Genomic DNA, 20,784 nt, shown 5'->3' with positions numbered 1-20,784 from the left:
GGAGGAGGAATGGAGGAGTAGGCGAGCAGCTATTGTTTGACGTAATAGCTGGTGGCAGAGTGGCAGCAGAAGGTAAATCATCTGTGTACCCTGGCAGTGGGAAACACAGACAGACAGCAGCAGCAGCAGCAGGAGGAGGTATGGAGGAGCAGTGTGAGTGTGGCAGCAGGTAGGCAGCGTGACATAATAGCCCTGGTACCTAGCGGTGATACCAGGGCTGTAAATAAACACAACAGGAGGTCCCAGACAGCAGTCGTGCAGCCCACATTGTGTCCAATACACAACTGGAACAACACAGTTTTCAACCCGGGCACCTCAGAAAAATTAAACCTTTTTTTTTTTTAATGGTTTGTTTGGTTTTGGTTTTGCAACCAATATAGCTATTGTTTGACGTAATAGCTGGTGGCAGAGTGGCAGCAGAAGAAGGTAATTCTGTGTACCCTGGCAGTGGGAAACACAGACAGACAGCAGAAGGGCAGTACACAGCAGCCCACTGTAGGTGTAAAATGTGTGGCTGCAGGCGACGTAATAGTCAAAGTGAACCAGGCTGGCTTAGTGAGCAGGAGCCAGGAGGTGGTAAAGGGTGGTAAGGCACATTAACGATGGTTCCGGCAGCCAGTTCATGTCCCCCTCTCGCCGACAACAGGGGCCAGGAACTCGCCTTCCACCCACGCCTGGTTCATCTTGAGAAACGTCAGTCTGTCCACAGACTTGTGAGACAGACGTGAGCGTTTCTCGGTGACCACGCCACCAGCTGCACTGAAGCAGCGCTCGGACAGCACGCTGGAAGGGGGGCAGGACAGCACTTCCAGGGCGTACTGCGCCAGCTCGCTCCAGATCTCCATGCGCTTGACCCAATACTCCATGGGATCAACAGGGGCATCGCTGTCAAGCCCGCTGTACGACCCCATGTAGTCAGCCACCATGCGGGTCAGACGCTGGCTGTGACCGGAGGAGGATGCTGCTGCATGCATCTCCTCTCTAGTCACTGCTGCCGGAGCCTCTACAGTCCTGTAGAGCTCGTGGCTGAGAGACAGCAGGTCTGTGGGGCGCTTGCTGCTGCTGGATGCAGGCACCTGCTGCTGCCTCTGTGCTGGCTGCTGGACAGTGGGGGTGGAAGGCTGGGGGAAGGCTTCCTCCAAGCGCTCAACAAGGGCCTGCTGCAAGCTCCTTATTTGTTGCGCTGGGTCTCCTCCTGCAGGCGGCAGGAACTGGCTCAACTTCCCCTTGAGGCGTGGGTCCAACATCATGCTGATCCAGATGTCCTCCCTCTGCTTCATCTGGATCACCCTGGGGTCCCTGCGCAGGCACGTCAGCATGTGCGCTGCCATTGGGAAGAGGCGGGCCACGTCTGCTGGCACATCGACGTCAGTGCTGTCCTCATCCTCCTCCTCTGCCGCCTCATCCTCTCTCCACCCCCGCACCAACTCAGCTGCGCTGTGCTGATCCCCCTCATCAGCAGCCAGGTCAGGGACCTCCACCAAGTCCTCCTCCTCCTCCCCCTCAGAGGTGGACTGCGCAGCTGGTTGCCGCTCCTGCTGGTCCAAGGCTGCCGCTCCCTGTTCCAGCAAAGCATCGAGGGCCCTGTTCAGCAGAGAAACCAGGGGCACCCACTCGCAGACCATAGCATGGTCCCTGCTCACCATGTTTGTGGCCTGCAGGAAGGGAGCCAGCACAAAGCACACCTGCTGCATGTGCCTCCAGTCATCATCGGGGACGATGGACGGGATGTTGCTGGTCTTGTCCCTTCTCTGAGCTGCGGAAACAGTGGCCAGGGCAAGGTACTGTTTGACAGCGTGCCTCTGTTCAACCAGACGCTCCAACATCGCCAGGGTGGAGTTCCAGCGAGTCGGAACGTCAAGGATCAGCCGATGGCGTGGCAGATCCAGCTCCTTTTGCACGTCTTCCAGGCTCGCACAGGCTGCAGCCGAGCGCCGGAAGTGACGCACAACATTCCTTGCCGTTTCCAGCAGTTCGCCCATCCCCTGGTAGGTGCGCAGGAACTTCTGCACCACCAGGTTCAGCACGTGGGCAAGACAGGGGATGTGGGTCAGGTTTCCCCTGTCTATTGCGGCAACCAGATTGGCCCCATTGTCGGCCACCACCTCTCCGACTCTGAGGCCTCTGGGGGTCAGCCAAATCCTCTCCTGCTCCTGGAGTTTGGCCAACACATGGGTTGCCGTCAGCTTGGTCTTCCCAAGGCTGACCAAGTGCAGCAGCGCTTGGCAGTGGCGGGCCTTCACGCTGCTGCTGAGGCGGGGGGTTTGGCCAGGTGTGCCGGAGGATGGCAGAGGATCGGAGGAACCTGCTGCAGTTCCCCTGACCCTGCGGGGTGGCACCACCCACTGTGTTGCTGCTGCTGCTGTGCCCGCTGCTGCTCTCCCATCCTCACCCCCTTCCACCAAGCTGACCCAGTGGACAGTGAAGGACAGGTAGCGGCCTGTCCCGAAGCGGCTGCTCCATGAGTCCATGGTGACGTGGACCCTTTCACCAACCGCGTGCTCCAGCCCTCGCTCCACATTGGCCATCACAAAGCGGTGCAGTGCAGGAATGGCCTTGCGGGCAAAGAAGTGTCTGCTGGGGAGCTGCCAGTCTGGGGCTGCGCAAGCAAGCAGCGCACGAATGTCGCTCCCCTCCTGCACGAGCGTGTACGGCAGGAGTTGGGAGCACATGGCCCGTGCCAGCAAGCCGTTCAGCTGCCGCACGCGACGGCTGCTGGGAGGCAGAGCCCTAACCACCCCCTGGAAGGACTCGCTCAAAAGGCTCTGGCGTGGCCTTTTGCTGACACGGGAATCAGCAGACACAGCAGAGGAGGCCACTGAGGACTGGCTGCCAGAACAGGCCTCAGTGTCGGCGGCAGGAGTTGCAGAGGGGGGAGGAGCAGTGCGTTTCCACACTCCTGCTGGTGCTGCTGGAGGAGCAGGAGGGCGGGTGGCTGCTGTTGCTGCCAGGGGCGCCTCTAGCCATTTTGTCTCTCCAGGCGAGAAAACCTTTGGCGGTCCCCCCCCCCCCCCCCCCTCCGCGCTCCATGGCACCCCCCAAGAAAATAATCATAATGCGACAGCGTTTTACCAGGAAATAATGGTATTGTGGCAGCGTTTCACTAGAAAATAATCGTAATGTGGCAGCGTTTCACCGGAAACTAATTGTAATGCGGCAATGTTTCACCAGAAAATAACGTAATGCGGCACCGTTTCATGATAAATTACACTTATTGCAGCTGCATTTCACCAGAAGATGAGCAATGCGACCAGCGTTTCACCAGAAAATACACATAGGCAGGGCACAAGGTGACAGAAGGAGGCACACAAGGGGACAGAATGAGGCACAATGGGGGACAAAAGGAAGCACAATGGGGGACAGAATAAGACACAAAGGAGGACAGAAAGAGGTACAGGGGAAAGAAGAAGGCATGAGGGCCCGAAGGAGGCACAAAAGTGGGGCAGAAGGAGGCACAAAGTGGGGCAGGAGGAAGCACAAAGTGGGGCAGAAGGAGGCACAAAGTGGAGCAGGAGGTAGCACAATAAGGATGGATTGAGGCACAGGAGGAAAGAAGGAGGCACGCAGGGGACAGAAGGGGGCACAAAGGAGACAGAAGGAGGCACAATGGAGGAGAGAAAAAAAGCACAAAGGAGGGCAGAAAGAAGCACAGGGAGACAGTAGGAGGAACAAAGGGGGACAGAAGTATGCACACATGGGGACAGAAAGAGGCACAAAAGGGGGACAGAAGACGGCAGAGGGGGATATAGGGAGGCACAGGGAGACAGAAGGAGGCAGTGGGGACAGAAAGAACCACAGGGAGACAAAATAAAGCACAAAGGGGCACAGAAGGAGGCACAGGGGCACAGAGGAAGGCGCAGTGGACAGAGGTGGCACTTGGGGACTGAAGAGCCACAGGGAGACAGAAGGAGGCACAAAGGGAGACAGAAGGAGGCACAGGAAGACAGAAGGGGCAGAGTGGGACTGAAAGAGGAACAGGGGGGCAAAGGTAGCATACAAAGGCAAATGGGGGACAGAATGAGGCACAAAGGGGTACAGAAGGAGGCAGAGGTGGCACAGGAGGACAGAAGGAGGCACAAGGAGACAGAAGGAGGCACAAGGAGACAGAAGGAGGCACAAAAGGAGGCACAAAGGGGGAAAGAAGGATGCACAAGGCACAGAGGTGGCAGCTGCCTGCAACTTACACTAAGTAGATGCAGCAGAAGCAAGTAAAAGAAGACTCACGGGTGGGGCTTAGTCCAGGGGTGTGGCTTAATCCAGCAATATGGCGCCCCCCAGGACCAATGGCACTCCAGGCAATGGCCTGTACTGCCTATGCCTAGAGGCGCCCCTGGTTGCTGCTGCTGCTGCTGAAGGCTGTGCAGTGATGGGTGTGGTGCCACTGCCAGCACCAGATGCCTTCAGCCTCTGGAACTCCTCATGCTGGTGGAAATGTTTAGCCGCAAGGTGGTTGATGAGCGAGCTGGTGCTGAACTTTAAGGGGTCTGCACCTCTGCTCAACTTCCGCTGACAGTGGTTGCAAGTGGCGTACTTGCTGTACACAGTGGGCATGGTGAAAAACCGCCAGATTGGTGACAGAAACATCCCCCTACGGCATGGAAGCGCTGCTGCCTGTCTCCCTGTGGTGGTTGGGGGGGGGGCTTGGGTGCGGCTGGTGGTGGTACTGGCTGATGCTGCTGCTGCTGCTGAGCCTGAGACACCAGCAGGCTGTGGGACGCTGCCAATGCTTGCAATGATGCGCCTCCTTGCAAGGCCCACAAGCGCATCCTCCTCCTCCTCCTCAGAGCTGCTGAGGACGACATCCCCTGGAGGTGGTGGCACCCAGTCTCTGTCTGTCACCGGGTCATCATCATCATGCCCCTCCTGAAACATGTCCTGCTGGGATGATGACCCCCCAAACTCCTCTCCTGATGCATGGATGGGACGCTTGACTGTCGCCACAGTCTTGCTGTCCAATCCCTCCTCCCCCAAAGTGCCCATCAGCATCTCCTCCTCAAAATCGCCAACAACAGCAGACAATACCCTGATGGTGCCTGGGGTAAAAAGACTGCTGAGTGACAGGTCGGCGACTGATGGTGAACTGGCCTCCTCCCCAGGCCCTGCTGGGCGGCTGCTGCGAACAGGGGTGGTGGTGGTGGTGGTGGTGGTGAGGGTGGAGGCCTCGGATGCAGAGCTGATGGCGGGCTGCTCATCCTCCGTCATGAGTTGCACCACAGTGTCTGCATCCTTTTCCTCAATGGGACGTTTCCGACCCGGCTGGAGGAAAATGGGAGCAGGTGCTACACGCTGCTGCTGCTGTGTCTCTGCAGCGTGAGTTGCAGATGCTCCTGCTGGGCGGCGCCCAAGGCGTCCACGGCCAGTGGCTATGGGAGGAATGTTAGCCACTGACGCTGCTGCTGCTGCTGCGGAACTGTGCATGGTGGCGCTCCCGCGGCCGCGGCTTGCCACAATGCTGCTCCCTCTCCTCCTGATTCCCTTGCTGCCCTTCCCCTTGCCCAAACCGCGCTGGCTGCCACTTCCAGACATCTTCAATGTTTTGGGCGTATAGACAAAAGTTTTTTAAAAGGGCGGGTGAAAAGTGGGGTACTTTAATGGAGTGGGTTGGTTGGTGAGGTGACTGAGTGAGTGTCCCCTAGTACAGTAAGTAAGTAGTAACAGTCAGGAAGTACAACTAGCAGTTACAATAATCAGTAGTAATCACAAGTAAATTTAGTGTGTGTACACTCAGACAGTGAGTGCACGCACGCAGGAGCTAGTAGCCTATGAACACAGTGACTGAGTGTCCTAGACTCCTAGTACAGTAAGAGTAAGTAGTAACAGTAAGTAGAACTAACTAATTACAATAATCAATCAGCGATCAGAAGGAAATGGAGTGTGGGTGTGTGTACACTCAGACAGTGAGTGCACGCACGCAGGAGCTAGTAGCCTATGAACACAGTGACTGAGTGTCCTAGACTCCTAGTACAGTAAGAGTAAGTAGTAACAGTAAGTACAACTAACTAATTACGATAATCAATCAGCGATCAGAAGGAAATAGAGTGTGTGTTGTGTGTGTACACTCAGACAGTGAGTGCACGCACGCAGGAGCTAGTAGCCTATGAACACAGTGACTGAGTGTCCTAGACTCCTAGTACAGTAAGAGTAAGTAGTAACAGTAAGTAGAACTAACTAATTACAATAATCAATCAGCGATCAGAAGGAAATGGAGTGTGGGTGTGTGTACACTCAGACAGTGAGTGCACGCACGCAGGAGCTAGTAGCCTATGAACACAGTGACTGAGTGTCCTAGACTCCTAGTACAGTAAGAGTAAGTAGTAACAGTAAGTAGAACTAACTAATTACAATAATCAATCAGCGATCAGAAGGAAATGGAGTGTGGGTGTGTGTACACTCAGACAGTGAGTGCATGCACGCAGGAGCTAGTAGCCTATGAACACAGTGACTGAGTGTCCTAGACTCCTAGTACAGTAAGAGTAAGTAGTAACAGTAAGTAGAACTAACTAATTACAATAATCAATCAGCGATCAGAAGGAAATGGAGTGTGGGTGTGTGTACACTCAGACAGTGAGTGCACGCACGCAGGAGCTAGTAGCCTATGAACACAGTGACTGAGTGTCCTAGACTCCTAGTACAGTAAGAGTAAGTAGTAACAGTAAGTAGAACTAACTAATTACAATAATCAATCAGCGATCAGAAGGAAATAGAGTGTGGGTGGTGTGTGTACACTCAGACAGTGAGTGCACGCACGCAGGAGCTAGTAGCCTATGGACAGTGACTGAGTGTCCTAGACTCCTAGTACAGTAAGAGTAAGTAGTAACAGTAAGTACAACTAACTAATTACGATAATCAATCAGCGATCAGAAGGAAATGGAGTGTGGGTGTGTGTACACTCAGACAGTGAGTGCACGCACGCAGGAGCTAGTAGCCTATGGACAGTGACTGAGTGTCCTAGACTCCTAGTACAGTAAGAGTAAGTAGTAACAGTAAGTACAACTAACTAATTACGATAATCAATCAGCGATCAGAAGGAAATAGAGTGTGTGTTGTGTGTGTACACTCAGACAGTGAGTGCAGTGCGCACACGCAGGAGCTAGTAGCCTATATGAACAGTGACAGTGAGTGTCCCTACGGGTACAGTAAGAGTAAGTAGTAAGTAAGTACAACTAACTAACAATAATCTATCAGTAATCAGAAGGAAATAGAGTGTGTGTACACACAGACAGTGAGTGAGTGCACACACGCAGGAGCTAGCTAGTAGCCTATAAACAGTGACAGTCAGTGAGTGTCCTACTCCTAGTACAGTATAACTACAATACTATTAGTAAAGGACAGCAGAAATACTGGTATAGATGAGAGAAATAAACAGAGGACAGCTGCCCACAGAGGCAAGGCCCCCCTGAGGCCTAAACCTGTAAGCTTGCAGCAGCTGCCTGTCTCTAATGTAACACACAAGCTACTAACTAAAATACAATGTCTAAATAACTAACAACAATATAGGTGTGTATAGGAGGTGTATGTGAGCAAAAACGCTAGGTAAATGACCACAATAGAGCTCTTGCTAAGCCAAAGCACAAAGGAGCAACTCTCTCTCTGTACAAGTCTCAGGCAAGCACGGAGAAACGGAACATGGCGGCCGCTATTTATAGGGTAGGGGCTGGCCAGGGTCCCCCTCTGTGATTGGCTGCCGTCAGAGGGCCTGGGAGCCCTCTGATTGGCTCTAAGGACATCAATCTGGGCTATGACGCTATTCGAGCTCGGTACCGAGCTCGAATAGCGCCGGGTTGCTCGAATAGCTCGAATAGTGAATGGGCTATTCGAGTGTACTCGGATAGCCCATTCGAATAGCTCCAGCTATTCGGAGCTCGAATACCGAGCTCGAATAGCTGAAAAAGAGCTCGAATATTCGAGCTACTCGAATATTCGAGCTCTGCTGAGCACCGCTATGCAGCATCTTGCAAAGATTTTTTTCTGATGGGGAGTTCAGCTCCATCGAAAAGACTGTGTAGAGTATGGCTCTCTTACTACATGAAGGGTGGTAAGATTGGTCTGTGATCTTTCAGTTTCGAAAGACTATAGTCTGATGTGTGTATGCACCTTTAGACTCAAAGCTGCAAACATTCTGGAGAATGATTCAAGTGAACCCCATTCAGAGCCTAAAACTGCCAAACTTTTACCTGTGGTTAACGTGTCCAGCTATAACCCAAGCAAGACTGAATTATCTGTTCTATTTAACCACTTCACCTCCAAGGGTTTTTAAAAATAATGAAAATGTATTTCGTTTTTCTATGTGAAGGTGTACAGTATAATAGGGTATTTGGATGTGGTTTTACTTTTTGGCCACAAGATGGAGATACAGAGTTAATGTGTTCTAAAAATAGAAGACAGAACCAAGTGTTTACATGTGTTTATATTTGTTTATATACAGGGACGTAGATACTCGTGCTGGGGGAGGTGAAATGGTTAAAGGACACACTTTTTGCCCCACCAAAAGATTTTATGAAATAGAATTTTGTAGTGACATGGAAAAAATTTTTCAGAGGATACGACTAAAGTAATTTTTTCACAACAGACCTAATTATTCATCATTTGAAAACACTGAACCTGGAAATAGCAAAACCAAAAAGAGCAGTAACTGGACACCAACATCAGGGCGGAACAAGCCAAATACAAATACCAAACTCACAGAAATATCAGACCAATTTTCCTGTGAATCATCCAATGTTGTATACATGATACGCTGCATGAAATGCCCCTCAAGAGGAATCTATATAGGAGAAACAGGACAAAAACTGCGCACAAGAATGAACCATCACCGCTTTAAAATTAATGAGGGAAAAATGGACACACCAGTGGGCCAACACTTCTGTGAACCAGGACACAGCATACATGATCTCAAAGTACTTATTCTTATGGGTAACTTCCAAAATGAACAAGCAAGAAAGAATTTTTTATTTATGAAAATGTTCAAGACATTAACAGAAGGGGATTCATGACTCCTTATGTAACATGATTGACTTGGCTTCATGATCTTCAGAAACCTGCTAGATTTCATGTTTGCTTGCATAAGCTCACTGGCTCCAGCCTGCTGATCACCTGACAACTAACTGCTAAACAACAACCAGCACAACTGCCATCTTCGTGTTTGCTATTTACCTGCATCAGTGTTTTACTACAGCTAACGTCTGGAAATATGCCTGAAGAATGGGAATAGATCCCAGAAAGCTTGCATTATTGAATTTTATCAGTTAGCCATTAAAAAGTATTACCGTACTTTTCGCCGTATAAGACGCACTTTTTCTCCCCAAAAAATGGGGAGAAAAAGTCCCTGCGTCTTATACGGCAAAGGCAGGGAATCCCCGACTTACGAACGCCCGCCGATACGAACCGCGACCCGCCGTCGGGGATTCCCTGCCTGTGCGTCCTGCTGTGGCCTCTCCTCCCCCTCCTTGCATGCCCCCCTCCTCGTGTCCCCATTGTGTGCGCTCAGGCCCCCCTAATTGAGAAGCGGCAGCTGCTTACCTCCTCCATTTTGCCCGCGGCGATTGAAGACATACGGCTCCTGTGGGCGGCTTCCTCTAGTGCCGGCTTGTAATGACGTGTCATCGATGACGCGTCATTACAAGCCGGCACTAGAGGAAGCCGCCCGACAGAAGCCGGATGTCTTCAATCGCCGCGGGCAAGATGGAGGAGGTAAGCAGCTGCCGCTTCTCAATTAGAGGGGGACCCAGCGAGAACACACAGGGGGGACACGAGGAGGGGGGCAAGCAGGGGGGACCCGGCCATCACACACGGGGGGCAGAAACACGGGGGGCAGACACACATGAGGGACAGAAACCTGGGGGCAGACACATGGGGACAGAAATCTGGGGGCAGACACATGGGGGCCAGAAACCTGGGGGCAGACATATGGGGGCAGACGCATGGGGGACAGAAACCTGGGGGCAGACACATGGGGGACAGAAACCTGGGGGCAGACACATGGGGGACAGAAACCTGGGGGCAGACACATGGGGGCCAGAAACCTGGGGGCAGACACATGGGGGCCAGAAACCTGGGGGCAGACACATGGGGGCAGACACATGGGGGCCAGAAACCTGGGGGCAGACACATGGGGGCCAGAAACCTGGTGGGCAGACACATGGGGGCAGACACATGGGGGACAGAAACCTGGGGGCAGACACATGGGGGCCAGAAACCTGGGGGCAGACACATGGGGGCAGACACATGGGGGACAGAAACCTGGGGGCAGACACATGGGGGCAGACACATGGGGGGCAGACACATGGGGGACAGAAACCTGGGGGCAGACACATGGGGGACAGAAACATGGGGGCAGACACATGGGGGCCAGAAACCTGGGGGCAGACACATGGGGGCAGACACATGGGGGCCAGAAACCTGGGGGCAGACACATAGGGGCCAGAAACCTGGGGGCAGACACATGGGGGACAGGAACCTGGGGGCAGACACATGGGGGACAGAAACCTGGGGGCAGACACATGGGGGCAGACAGCTGGGGACAGAAACCTGGGGGCAGACACATGGGGCAGACAGCTGGGGAAAGAAACCTGGGGGCAGACACATGGGGGCAGACAGCTGGGGACAGAAACCTGGGGGCAGACACATGGGGCAGACAGCTGGGGACAGAAACCTGGGGGCAGACACATGGGGGGCAGACACATGGGGGCAGACACCTGGGGGCAGGCACATGGGGGCAGACAGCAGGCACATGGGGCAGGCACATGGGGGCAGACAGCAGGCACATGGGGCAGACAGCTGGGGGCAGACAGCAGGAAACATGGGGCAGACAGCAGGACACTGGGGGCAGACAGCAGGACACAGGAGGACACCATTTGGGGGAGGTCATGTACAAGACGCTCCTGAAATATGGACGCACCAGGTTTAGTTTATATCTTTTTTTCCCTGGATTTTGCCCTCTGAACCTGGGTGCGTCTTATATTCCGGAGCGTCTTATACGGCGCGAAATACGGGTACTTTTACAAGACTTTGTTTTTTTCTACCTACATATATTGTTTGGCTAACATGGTACAGAAACAATTTTAATACATTGAAATTAAACAAATCTGATTGGTGGTGGCTTCACCCCCTCAGGGGTGCCTCTAGCCATTTTGTCACTCCAGGCGAGAAATCTAGAGATGGCCCGAACGGTTCGCCGGCGAACGGTTCCAGGCGAACTTTGGGTGGTTCGTGTTCGCCGGCGAAGGCGAACTTTTGCGGAAGTTCGATTCGCCCCATAATACTCCATTAGGGTCAACTTTGACCCTCTACATCACAGTCAGCAGGCACATTGTAGCCAATCAGGCTACACTCATAGTCCTGGAGCCACTCCCCCCCCCTTATATTAGGCAGGCTCCGCCGGCCATTACACTCACTTGTGTGCCAGCAGTAATTAGTGAAGGGACAGCTGCATCAGACTCTCAGATTAGTTAGGCTCTTGGCTTGTTAGCTTGCTCCTGGCTGATTGTTATTGCTAAAATAGTACCCCTCAACAGCTCTTTTTAGAGCTAATGTTCTCCTGATGTTTTTTTTTTTGTGTTGCTCACTGACACTGACATTATACAGCCCTATCTGTTGCAGCTGGACCTTGGTAATTGTTATTACTGTGCCAGCCAGGCCCTGCCTAACTATCTATACTGGGACACCTACCTATGCCTACCTAACTACTGGGGCACCTACTTACCTATACGGGGACACCTACCTACCTACCTATGCTAGGGGACCTACCTATGCCTACCTACCTATACTGGGACTCCTACCTATGCCTAGCTAACTACTGGGACACCTACCTATGCCTACCTACCTATACTGGGTCCCCTACCTATGCCTAGCTAACTACTGAGGCACCTACCTATGTCTATCTACCTATACTGGAACACCTACCTATGACTACCTACCTATACTGGACACATACCTATGGCTACCTACCTATACTGGGCCTCCTACCTATGCCTAGCTAACTACTGGGACACCTACCTATGCCTACCTACCTATACTGGTTCTCCTACCTATGCCTAGCTAACTACTGGGACACCTACCTATGCCTACCTAACTATACTGGGTCTCCTACCTATGCCTAGCTAACTACTGAGGCACCTACCTATGCCTATCTACCTATACTGGGACACCTACCTATGCCTACCTACCTATACTGGGACACCCACCTATGCAAACCTACCTATACTGGGACTCCTACCTATGCCTACCTACATACAAGAAGATAATAAGGTCGTTGCTTCATTGTGGACAGAGCAAATTTGATCAGCTGGACAGTCACTGTTGTTCTATCATTGAGCTACCATAGCCCGGCGACCATATGGGCTGGAAAACCACCATGGCCTGCACTCTGGCCATGTTGCGCACCAGTCCAGCACGGCCGTCACTACGCAAACAGCTGTTTGTGGTGCGTTACACAGTGAGTTTGGTTTGTCAGTGTGAATCAGTACTCTAATTACACTCCCTGAATGATGTATACACATGCAAGATGTTTGAAAGCACTTTAGGCCTGCAATTTAGCATTCATTGTGATTTCTGCCCTTAAAACGCTGCTTTGCATAAATCCAGATTTTTCCCAGGACTTTTGGTGTCTATCTCACTCCGCCACCTGGGGATCCAGGTGTTAGACCCCTTGAAACATGTTTTCCATCATTTTTCTGGCCAGCATTAGAGTTGGGCCGAACCTCCGATTTTAGGTTCGCGAACCTGGTTCGCGAACTTCCGCGGAAGGTTCGGTTCGCGTTAAAGTTCGCGAACCGCAATAGACTTCAATGGGGATGCGAACTTTGAAAAAAAAAAATAATTATGCTGTCCACAAAAGTGATGGAAAAGATGTTTCAAGGGGTCTAACACCTGGAGGGGGGCATGGCGGAGTGGGATACATGCCAAAAGTCCCGGGGAAAAATCTGGATTTGACGCAAAGCAGCGTTTTAAGGGCAGAAATCACATTGAATGCTAAATGACAGGCCTAAAGTGCTTTCAAACATCTTGCATGTGTATACATCAATCAGGTAGAGTAATTAAGGTACTGCTTCACACTGACACACCAAACTCACCGTGTAACGCACCGCAAACAGCTGTTTGTGTAGTGACGGCCGTGCTGGACTGGTGCGCACCATGGCGAGAGTGCAGGTTTTGGTGGCTTTACAGCCCATATGGTCGCCTGGCTGATGTAGCTGAATGACAGAACAGTGACTGTCCAGCTGATCAAATTTGGTCTGACCACAATGAGGCAACGACCTTATTATCGTGGGTGTGCCCCCCGAGACACTCATCTAGGCGCAGGTCATTGCTTCATTGTGATACGCAAGCCCCTTCACCACGGCAAGGTAATGATCACGAAGGGGAATGGGCGCATGTACATGCCTTTTCTTTTGTTGTTGCAGCTGCCCGCAGTGCAGCCAGAAAAATTAGGCAGTCATGTACACGCACCAGAAAAATTATTACAGCGGCCGCTGCTAGCAGCGGCCTAAAAAATTCAGCAATCCGCCTGGAGTCCCGGACCCTGTTGGTGGTGGCGGAGAAGGTAGTCAAGCGGCCTGCAGGCAGACATGCTGTGTGGAGGGACTGGGAGCGACTTAGTCTTCTTGGGGCAGGCCAGGCAGCCAGTCACACGGCGTGCAGGCAGAGATGCTGTGTGTGCGGGGACTGACTTAGTCTTGGGGCGGGCAGCAGCCCTCCGGGATCCATGCCTCATTCATTTTGATAAAGGTGAGGTACTTAACACTTTTGTGACTTAGGCGACTTCTCTTCTCTGTGACAATGCCTCCAGCTGCGCTGAAGGTCCTTTCTGACAGGACGCTTGCGGCAGGGCAGGAGAGAAGTTGGATGGCAAATTGGGACAGCTCTGGCCACAGGTCAAGCCTGCGCACCCAGTAGTTCAAGGGTTCCTCATCGCTGTTCACAGCAGTGTCTACATCCACACTTAAGGCCAGGTAGTCGGCTACCTGCCGTTCCAGGCGTTGGTGGAGGGTGGATCCGGAAGGGCTACGGCGAGGCGTTGGACTAAAGAACGTCCGCATGTCCGACATCACCATGAGATCGCTGGAGCGTCCTGTCTTTGACTGCGTGGACACGGGAGGAGGATTAGTGGCAGTGGTACCTTGCTGGCGTTGTGCCGTCACATCACCCTTAAAGGCATTGTAAAGCATAGTTGACAGCTGGTTCTGCATGTGCTGCATCCTTTCCACCTTCCGGTGAGTTGGTAACAGGTCCGCCACTTTGTGCCTGTACCGAGGGTCTAGTAGTGTGGCCACCCAGTACAGCTCATTCCCCTTGAGGTTTTTTATACGGGGGTCCCTCAACAGGCAGGACAGCATAAAAGACGACATCTGCACAAAGTCGGATCCAGTACCCTCCATCTCCTCTTGCTCTTCCTCAGTGACGTCAGGTAAGTCAACCTCCTCCCCCCAGCCGCGAACAATACCACGGGAAGGTTGAGCAGCACAAGCCCCTTGCGATGCCTGCTGAGGTTGTTCTCCTGCCGCTGTCCCCTCCTCCTCCTCCTCCTCCCCAAAAGAAACACCTTGCTCATCATCCTCTGAGTCTGACTCGTCTTCTGCACACGACTTCTCTTCTTCCTCCTCCTCCCCCCTCTGTGCTGCCGCAGGTGTTGAGGAAACAGCTGGGTCTGATGAAAATTGGTCCCATGCCTGTTCCTGCCGTAACGGTTCCTGGTCACGCTCATTCACAGCTTCATCCGCCACTCTACGCACAGCACGCTCCAAGAAGTAAGCGTAGGGAATTAAGTCGCTGATGGTGCCCTCACTGCGGCTCACCAGGTTGGTCACCTCCTCAAACGGCCGCATGAGCCTGCATGCATTTTCCATCAGTGTCCAGTTGTCGGGCCAGAACATCCCCATCTTCCCAGACTGTTTCATTCTACTGTAGTTGTAGAGGTAGTGGGTCACGGCTTTCTTCTGTTCTAGCAGGCGGGAGAACATGAGCAGGGTCGAGTTCCAGCGAGTCGGGCTATCGCAAATGAGGCGTCTCACCGGCATGTTGTTTTTGCGCTGAATTTCCGCAAAGCGTGCCATGGCTGTGTAAGACCGCCTCAAATGCCCACAGAACTTCCTGGCCTGCTTCAGGACATTCGCTAAGCCAGGGTACTTTGCCACAAATCTTTGAACCACTAGATTCATGACATGTGCCATGCAGGGTATGTGTGTCAGCTTCCCCATATGCAAAGCGGCAAGCAGATTGCTGCCGTTGTCGCACACCACGTTGCCTATCTCCAGGTGGTGCGGGGTCAGCCACTCATCCACCTGTTTCTTAAGAGCAGCCAGGAGAGCTGCTCCAGTGTGACTCTCCGCTTTGAGACAAGACATGTCTAAGATGGCGTGACACCGTCTTACCTGGCATGCAGCATAGGCCCTGCGGAGCTTGGGCTGTGTAGCTGGAGAGGAGAACTGCCACTCAGCCAAGGAGGAGGAGGACAGCGAAGAGCATGTAGCAGGAGGAGAGGAGGTGGCAGGAGGCCTGCCTGCAAGCCGTGGAGGTGTCACAATTTGGTCCGCTGCGCCCTGCTTGCCATCGTTCACCACCAGGTTCACCCAATGGGCTGTGTAGGTAATGTAGCGGCCCTGCCCGTGCTTGGCAGACCAGGCATCCGTGGTCAGGTGTACCCTTGACCCAACGCTCTTCGCAAGAGATGACACCACTTGCCTCTCAACTTCACGGTGCAGTTGGGGTATGGCCTTTCTCGAAAAATAAGTGCGGCCTGGCATCTTCCACTGCGGTGTTCCGATGGCCACAAATTTACGGAAGGCCTCAGAGTCCACCAGCCGGTATGGTAACAGCTGCCGAGCTAACAGTTCCGCCACGCCAGCTGTCAGACGCCGGGCAAGGGGGTGACTGGCCGAAATTGGCTTCTTCCGCTCAAACATTTCCTTCACGGACACCTGACTGCTGCTGTGGGCAGAGGAGCAGGAACCGCTCAAGGGCAGAGGCGGAGTGGAGGAGGGTGCCTGTGAAGGTGGAAGGGAGAAAGCGGCAGAAGCAGATAATGCACCTGATGGAGGAGGAAGAGGAGAAGGAGGGTGGCTTTGCTTTTGTGTGCTGCTGCTGCTTTTGCTCAGGTGGCCATCCCATTGCTGTTTGTGCCTTTTCTCCAGGTGCCTTCGTAAGGCACTTGTCCCTACGTGAGTGTTGGCCTTTCCACGGCTCAATTTTTGTTGGCAGAGCGAACAGATGGCTTTGGTCCGATCTGAGGCACACACATTAAAAAATTTCCACACCGCTGAGCCACCCTGGGATGTGGGCACTATGGGGACCGTCACCTCAGCAGCTGATGCTGAAGGGCAAGTTGGCTGGCTGTACATAGGTGGCGATACATGGTGCCGGACTCTGCCACCAGCTGTTTCTGACGAAGAGCTGCCCCAGCTTCTTTCAGCAACTTCTCTCCTCCTACTACTCTCTGACTCCCCCTCTGAACTGTCCCCCTCTTCATCTCCTCTATTGGGAACATACAGAGGATCCCTATCATCGTCATCATCGTAATCATCCTGCCCAGCTTCGCTTGCCTCAGACAAATCCAAACATGCACCATCAGTAGGTCCTTCATCCTCCTTACACGTTACATCCATAGTGTTGCCGGGTAACTCAAATATATGAGCTGGTGAAAATTCATCTGGCTGTAACAACAATGGCTGTGCATCAGTGATTTCAACACTAAATAATTCTTGCGAAGTGTCAAATGCAGCGGAAGTGGTGCTAGTAGTAGCGCTGGTGGCTGAGCAAGATGAGGTGTTCTGTGTCGCTAAATACTCAACCACGTCCTGACAATCTTGGGAGGTGATGGGACGTGCCTTCTTCCGAGCACTGTACTGTGGGCCAGGTCCACACGAAATTACATTTACACGACCTCGCGCAGATCTGCCGGGTGGCCTTCCTCTGGCTCTGGCACTACCTCTTCCTCTACCTGTTTTGTCCATATCGGGTATGCACGGAGTGGTATATCACACTGCGTACACTCACGTAGGTAGGTGGGTTCACTTAACTGCACAGGTATGCGCACTGATGCGGTGGGTTCACTGAACAGAACAGGTATATAGTGGCGGATTCACAGAACAGAACAGGTATGCAGTGGCGGGTTCACTGAACAGGTATACAGTGGTGGGTCCACTGAACAGAACAGGTATGCAGTGGTGGGTTCACTAAACAGAACAGGTATACAGTGGCGGGTTCACTAAACAGAACAGGTATACAGTGGCGGGTTCACTAAACAGAACAGGTATACAGTGGCGGGTTCACTAAACAGAACAGGTATACAGTGGCGGGTTCACAGAACAGGTATGCAGTGGCGGGTTCACTGAACAGGTATACAGTGGCGGGTCCACTGAACAGAACAGGTATGCAGTGGCGGGTTCACTGAACAGGTATGCAGTGGTGGGTTCACAGCACAGGTATGCAGTGGTGGGTTCAATGAACAGGTATACAGTGGCGGGTCCACTGAACAGAACAGGTATGCAGTGGCAGGTTCACTGAACAGGTATACAGTGGCGGGTCCACTGAACAGAACAGGTATGCAGTGGCGGGTTCACTGAACAGGTATACAGTGGCGGGTCCACTGAACAGAACAGGTATGCAGTGGCGGGTTCACTAAACAGAACAGGTATACAGTGGCGGGTTCACTAAACAGAACAGGTATACAGTGGCGGGTTCACTAAACAGAACAGGTATACAGTGGCGGGTTCACAGAACAGGTATGCAGTGGCAGGTTCACTGAACACAACAGGTATGCAGTGGCGGGTTCACTGAACAGGTATACAGTGGCGGGTCCACTGAACAGAACAGGTATGCAGTGGCGGGTTCACTGAACAGGTATACAGTGGCGGGTCCACTGAACAGAACAGGTATGCAGTGGCGGGTTCACTGAACAGGTATACAGTGGCGGGTCCACTGAACAGAACAGGTATGCAGTGGCGGGTTCACTGAACAGGTATACAGTGGCGGGTCCACTGAACAGAACAGGTATGCAGTGGCGGGTTCACTAAACAGAACAGGTATACAGTGGCGGGTTCACTAAACAGAACAGGTATACAGTGGCGGGTTCACTAAACAGAACAGGTATACAGTGGCGGGTTCACTAAACAGAACAGGTATACAGTGGCGGGTTTACAGAACAGGTATGCAGTGGCGGGTTCACTGAACAGGTATACAGTGGCGGGTCCACTGAACAGAACAGGTATGCAGTGGCGGGTTCACTGAACAGGTATGCAGTGGTGGGTTCACAGCACAGGTATGCAGTGGTGGGTTCAATGAACAGGTATACAGTGGCGGGTCCACTGAACAGAACAGGTATGCAGTGGCGGGTTCACTAAACAGAACAGGTATACAGTGGCGGGTTCACTAAACAGAACAGGTATACAGTGGCGGGTTCACTAAACAGAACAGGTATACAGTGGCGGGTTCACTAAATAGAACAGGTATACAGTGGCGGGTTCACAGAACAGGTATGCAGTGGTGGGTTCACAGCACAGGTATGCAGTGGTGGGTTCAATGAACAGGTATACAGTGGCGGGTCCACTGAACAGAACAGGTATGCAGTGGCGGGTTCACTAAACAGAACAGGTATACAGTGGCGGGTTCACTAAACAGAACAGGTATACAGTGGCGGGTTCACTAAACAGAACAGGTATACAGTGGCGGGTTCACTAAACAGAACAGGTATACAGTGGCGGGTTCACAGAACAGGTATGCAGTGGTGGGTTCACAGCACAGGTATGCAGTGGTGGGTTCAATGAACAGGTATACAGTGGCGGGTCCACTGAACAGAACAGGTATGCAGTGGCGGGTTCACTAAACAGAACAGGTATACAGTGGCGGGTTCACTAAACAGAACAGGTATACAGTGGCGGGTTCACAGAACAGGTATGCAGTGGTGGGTTCACAGCACAGGTATGCAGTGGTGGGTTCAATGAACAGGTATACAGTGGCGGGTCCACTGAACAGAACAGGTATGCAGTGGCAGGTTCACTGAACAGGTATACAGTGGCGGGTCCACTGAACAGAACAGGTATGCAGTGGCGGGTTCACTGAACAGGTATGCAGTGGTGGGTTCACAGAACAGGTATGCAGTGGTGGGTTCACAGCACAGGTATGCAGTGGTGGGTTCAATGAACAGGTATACAGTGGCGGGTCCACTGAACAGAACAGGTATGCAGTGGCAGGTTCACTGAACAGGTATGCAGTGGTGGGTTCACAGCACAGGTATGCAGTGGTGGGTTCACAGAACAGGTATGCAGTGGTGGGTTCACAGCACAGGTATGCAGTGGTGGGTTCAATGAACAGGTATACAGTGGCGGGTCCACTGAACAGAACAGGTATGCAGTGGCAGGTTCACTGAACAGGTATGCAGTGGTGGGTTCACAGCACAGGTATGCAGTGGTGGGTTCACAGAACAGGTATGCAGTGGTGGGTTCACTAAACAGAACAGGTATACAGTGGCGGGTTCACTAAACAGAACAGGTATACAGTGGCGGGTTCACTAAACAGAACAGGTATACAGTGGCGGGTTCACTAAACAGAACAGGTATACAGTGGCGGGTTCACAGAACAGGTATGCAGTGGCGGGTTCACTGAACAGGTATACAGTGGCGGGTCCACTGAACAGAACAGGTATGCAGTGGCGGGTTCACTGAACAGGTATACAGTGGCGGGTCCACTGAACAGAACAGGTATGCAGTGGCGGGTTCACTAAACAGAACAGGTATACAGTGGCGGGTTCACTAAACAGAACAGGTATACAGTGGCGGGTTCACTAAACAGAACAGGTATACAGTGGCGGGTTCACAGAACAGGTATGCAGTGGTGGGTTCACAGCACAGGTATGCAGTGGTGGGTTCAATGAACAGGTATACAGTGGCGGGTCCACTGAACAGAACAGGTATGCAGTGGCGGGTTCACTAAACAGAACAGGTATACAGTGGCGGGTTCACTAAACAGAACAGGTATACAGTGGCGGGTTCACAGAACAGGTATGCAGTGGTGGGTTCACAGCACAGGTATGCAGTGGTGGGTTCAATGAACAGGTATACAGTGGCGGGTCCACTGAACAGAACAGGTATGCAGTGGCAGGTTCACTGAACAGGTATACAGTGGCGGGTCCACTGAACAGAACAGGTATGCAGTGGCGGGTTCACTGAACAGGTATGCAGTGGTGGGTTCACAGAACAGGTATGCAGTGGTGGGTTCACAGCACAGGTATGCAGTGGTGGGTTCAATGAACAGGTATACAGTGGCGGGTCCACTGAACAGAACAGGTATGCAGTGGCAGGTTCACTGAACAGGTATGCAGTGGTGGGTTCACAGCACAGGTATGCAGTGGTGGGTTCACAGAACAGGTATGCAGTGGTGGGTTCAATGAACAGGTATACAGTGGCGGGTCCACTGAACAGAACAGGTATGCAGTGGCAGGTTCACTGAACAGGTATGCAGTGGTGGGTTCACAGCACAGGTATGCAGTGGTGGGTTCACAGAACAGGTATGCAGTGGTGGGTTCACAGCACAGGTATGCAGTGGTGGGTTCAATGAACAGGTATACAGTGGCGGGTCCACTGAACAGAACAGGTATGCAGTGGCAGGTTCACTGAACAGGTATGCAGTGGTGGGTTCACAGCACAGGTATGCAGTGGTGGGTTCACTGAACAGGTATGCAGTGGTGGGTTCACAGCACAGGTATGCAGTGGTGGGTTCACAGCACAGGTATGCAGTGGTGGGTTCACAGCACAGGTATGCAGTGGTGGGTTCACAGAACAGGTATGCAGCCAG

Source organism: Hyperolius riggenbachi, chromosome 6 (genome assembly GCF_040937935.1).
Source record: "Hyperolius riggenbachi isolate aHypRig1 chromosome 6, aHypRig1.pri, whole genome shotgun sequence".
Taxonomy (NCBI): Eukaryota; Metazoa; Chordata; class Amphibia; order Anura; family Hyperoliidae; genus Hyperolius; species Hyperolius riggenbachi.
Note: the sequence above shows the minus strand (reverse complement) of the source record.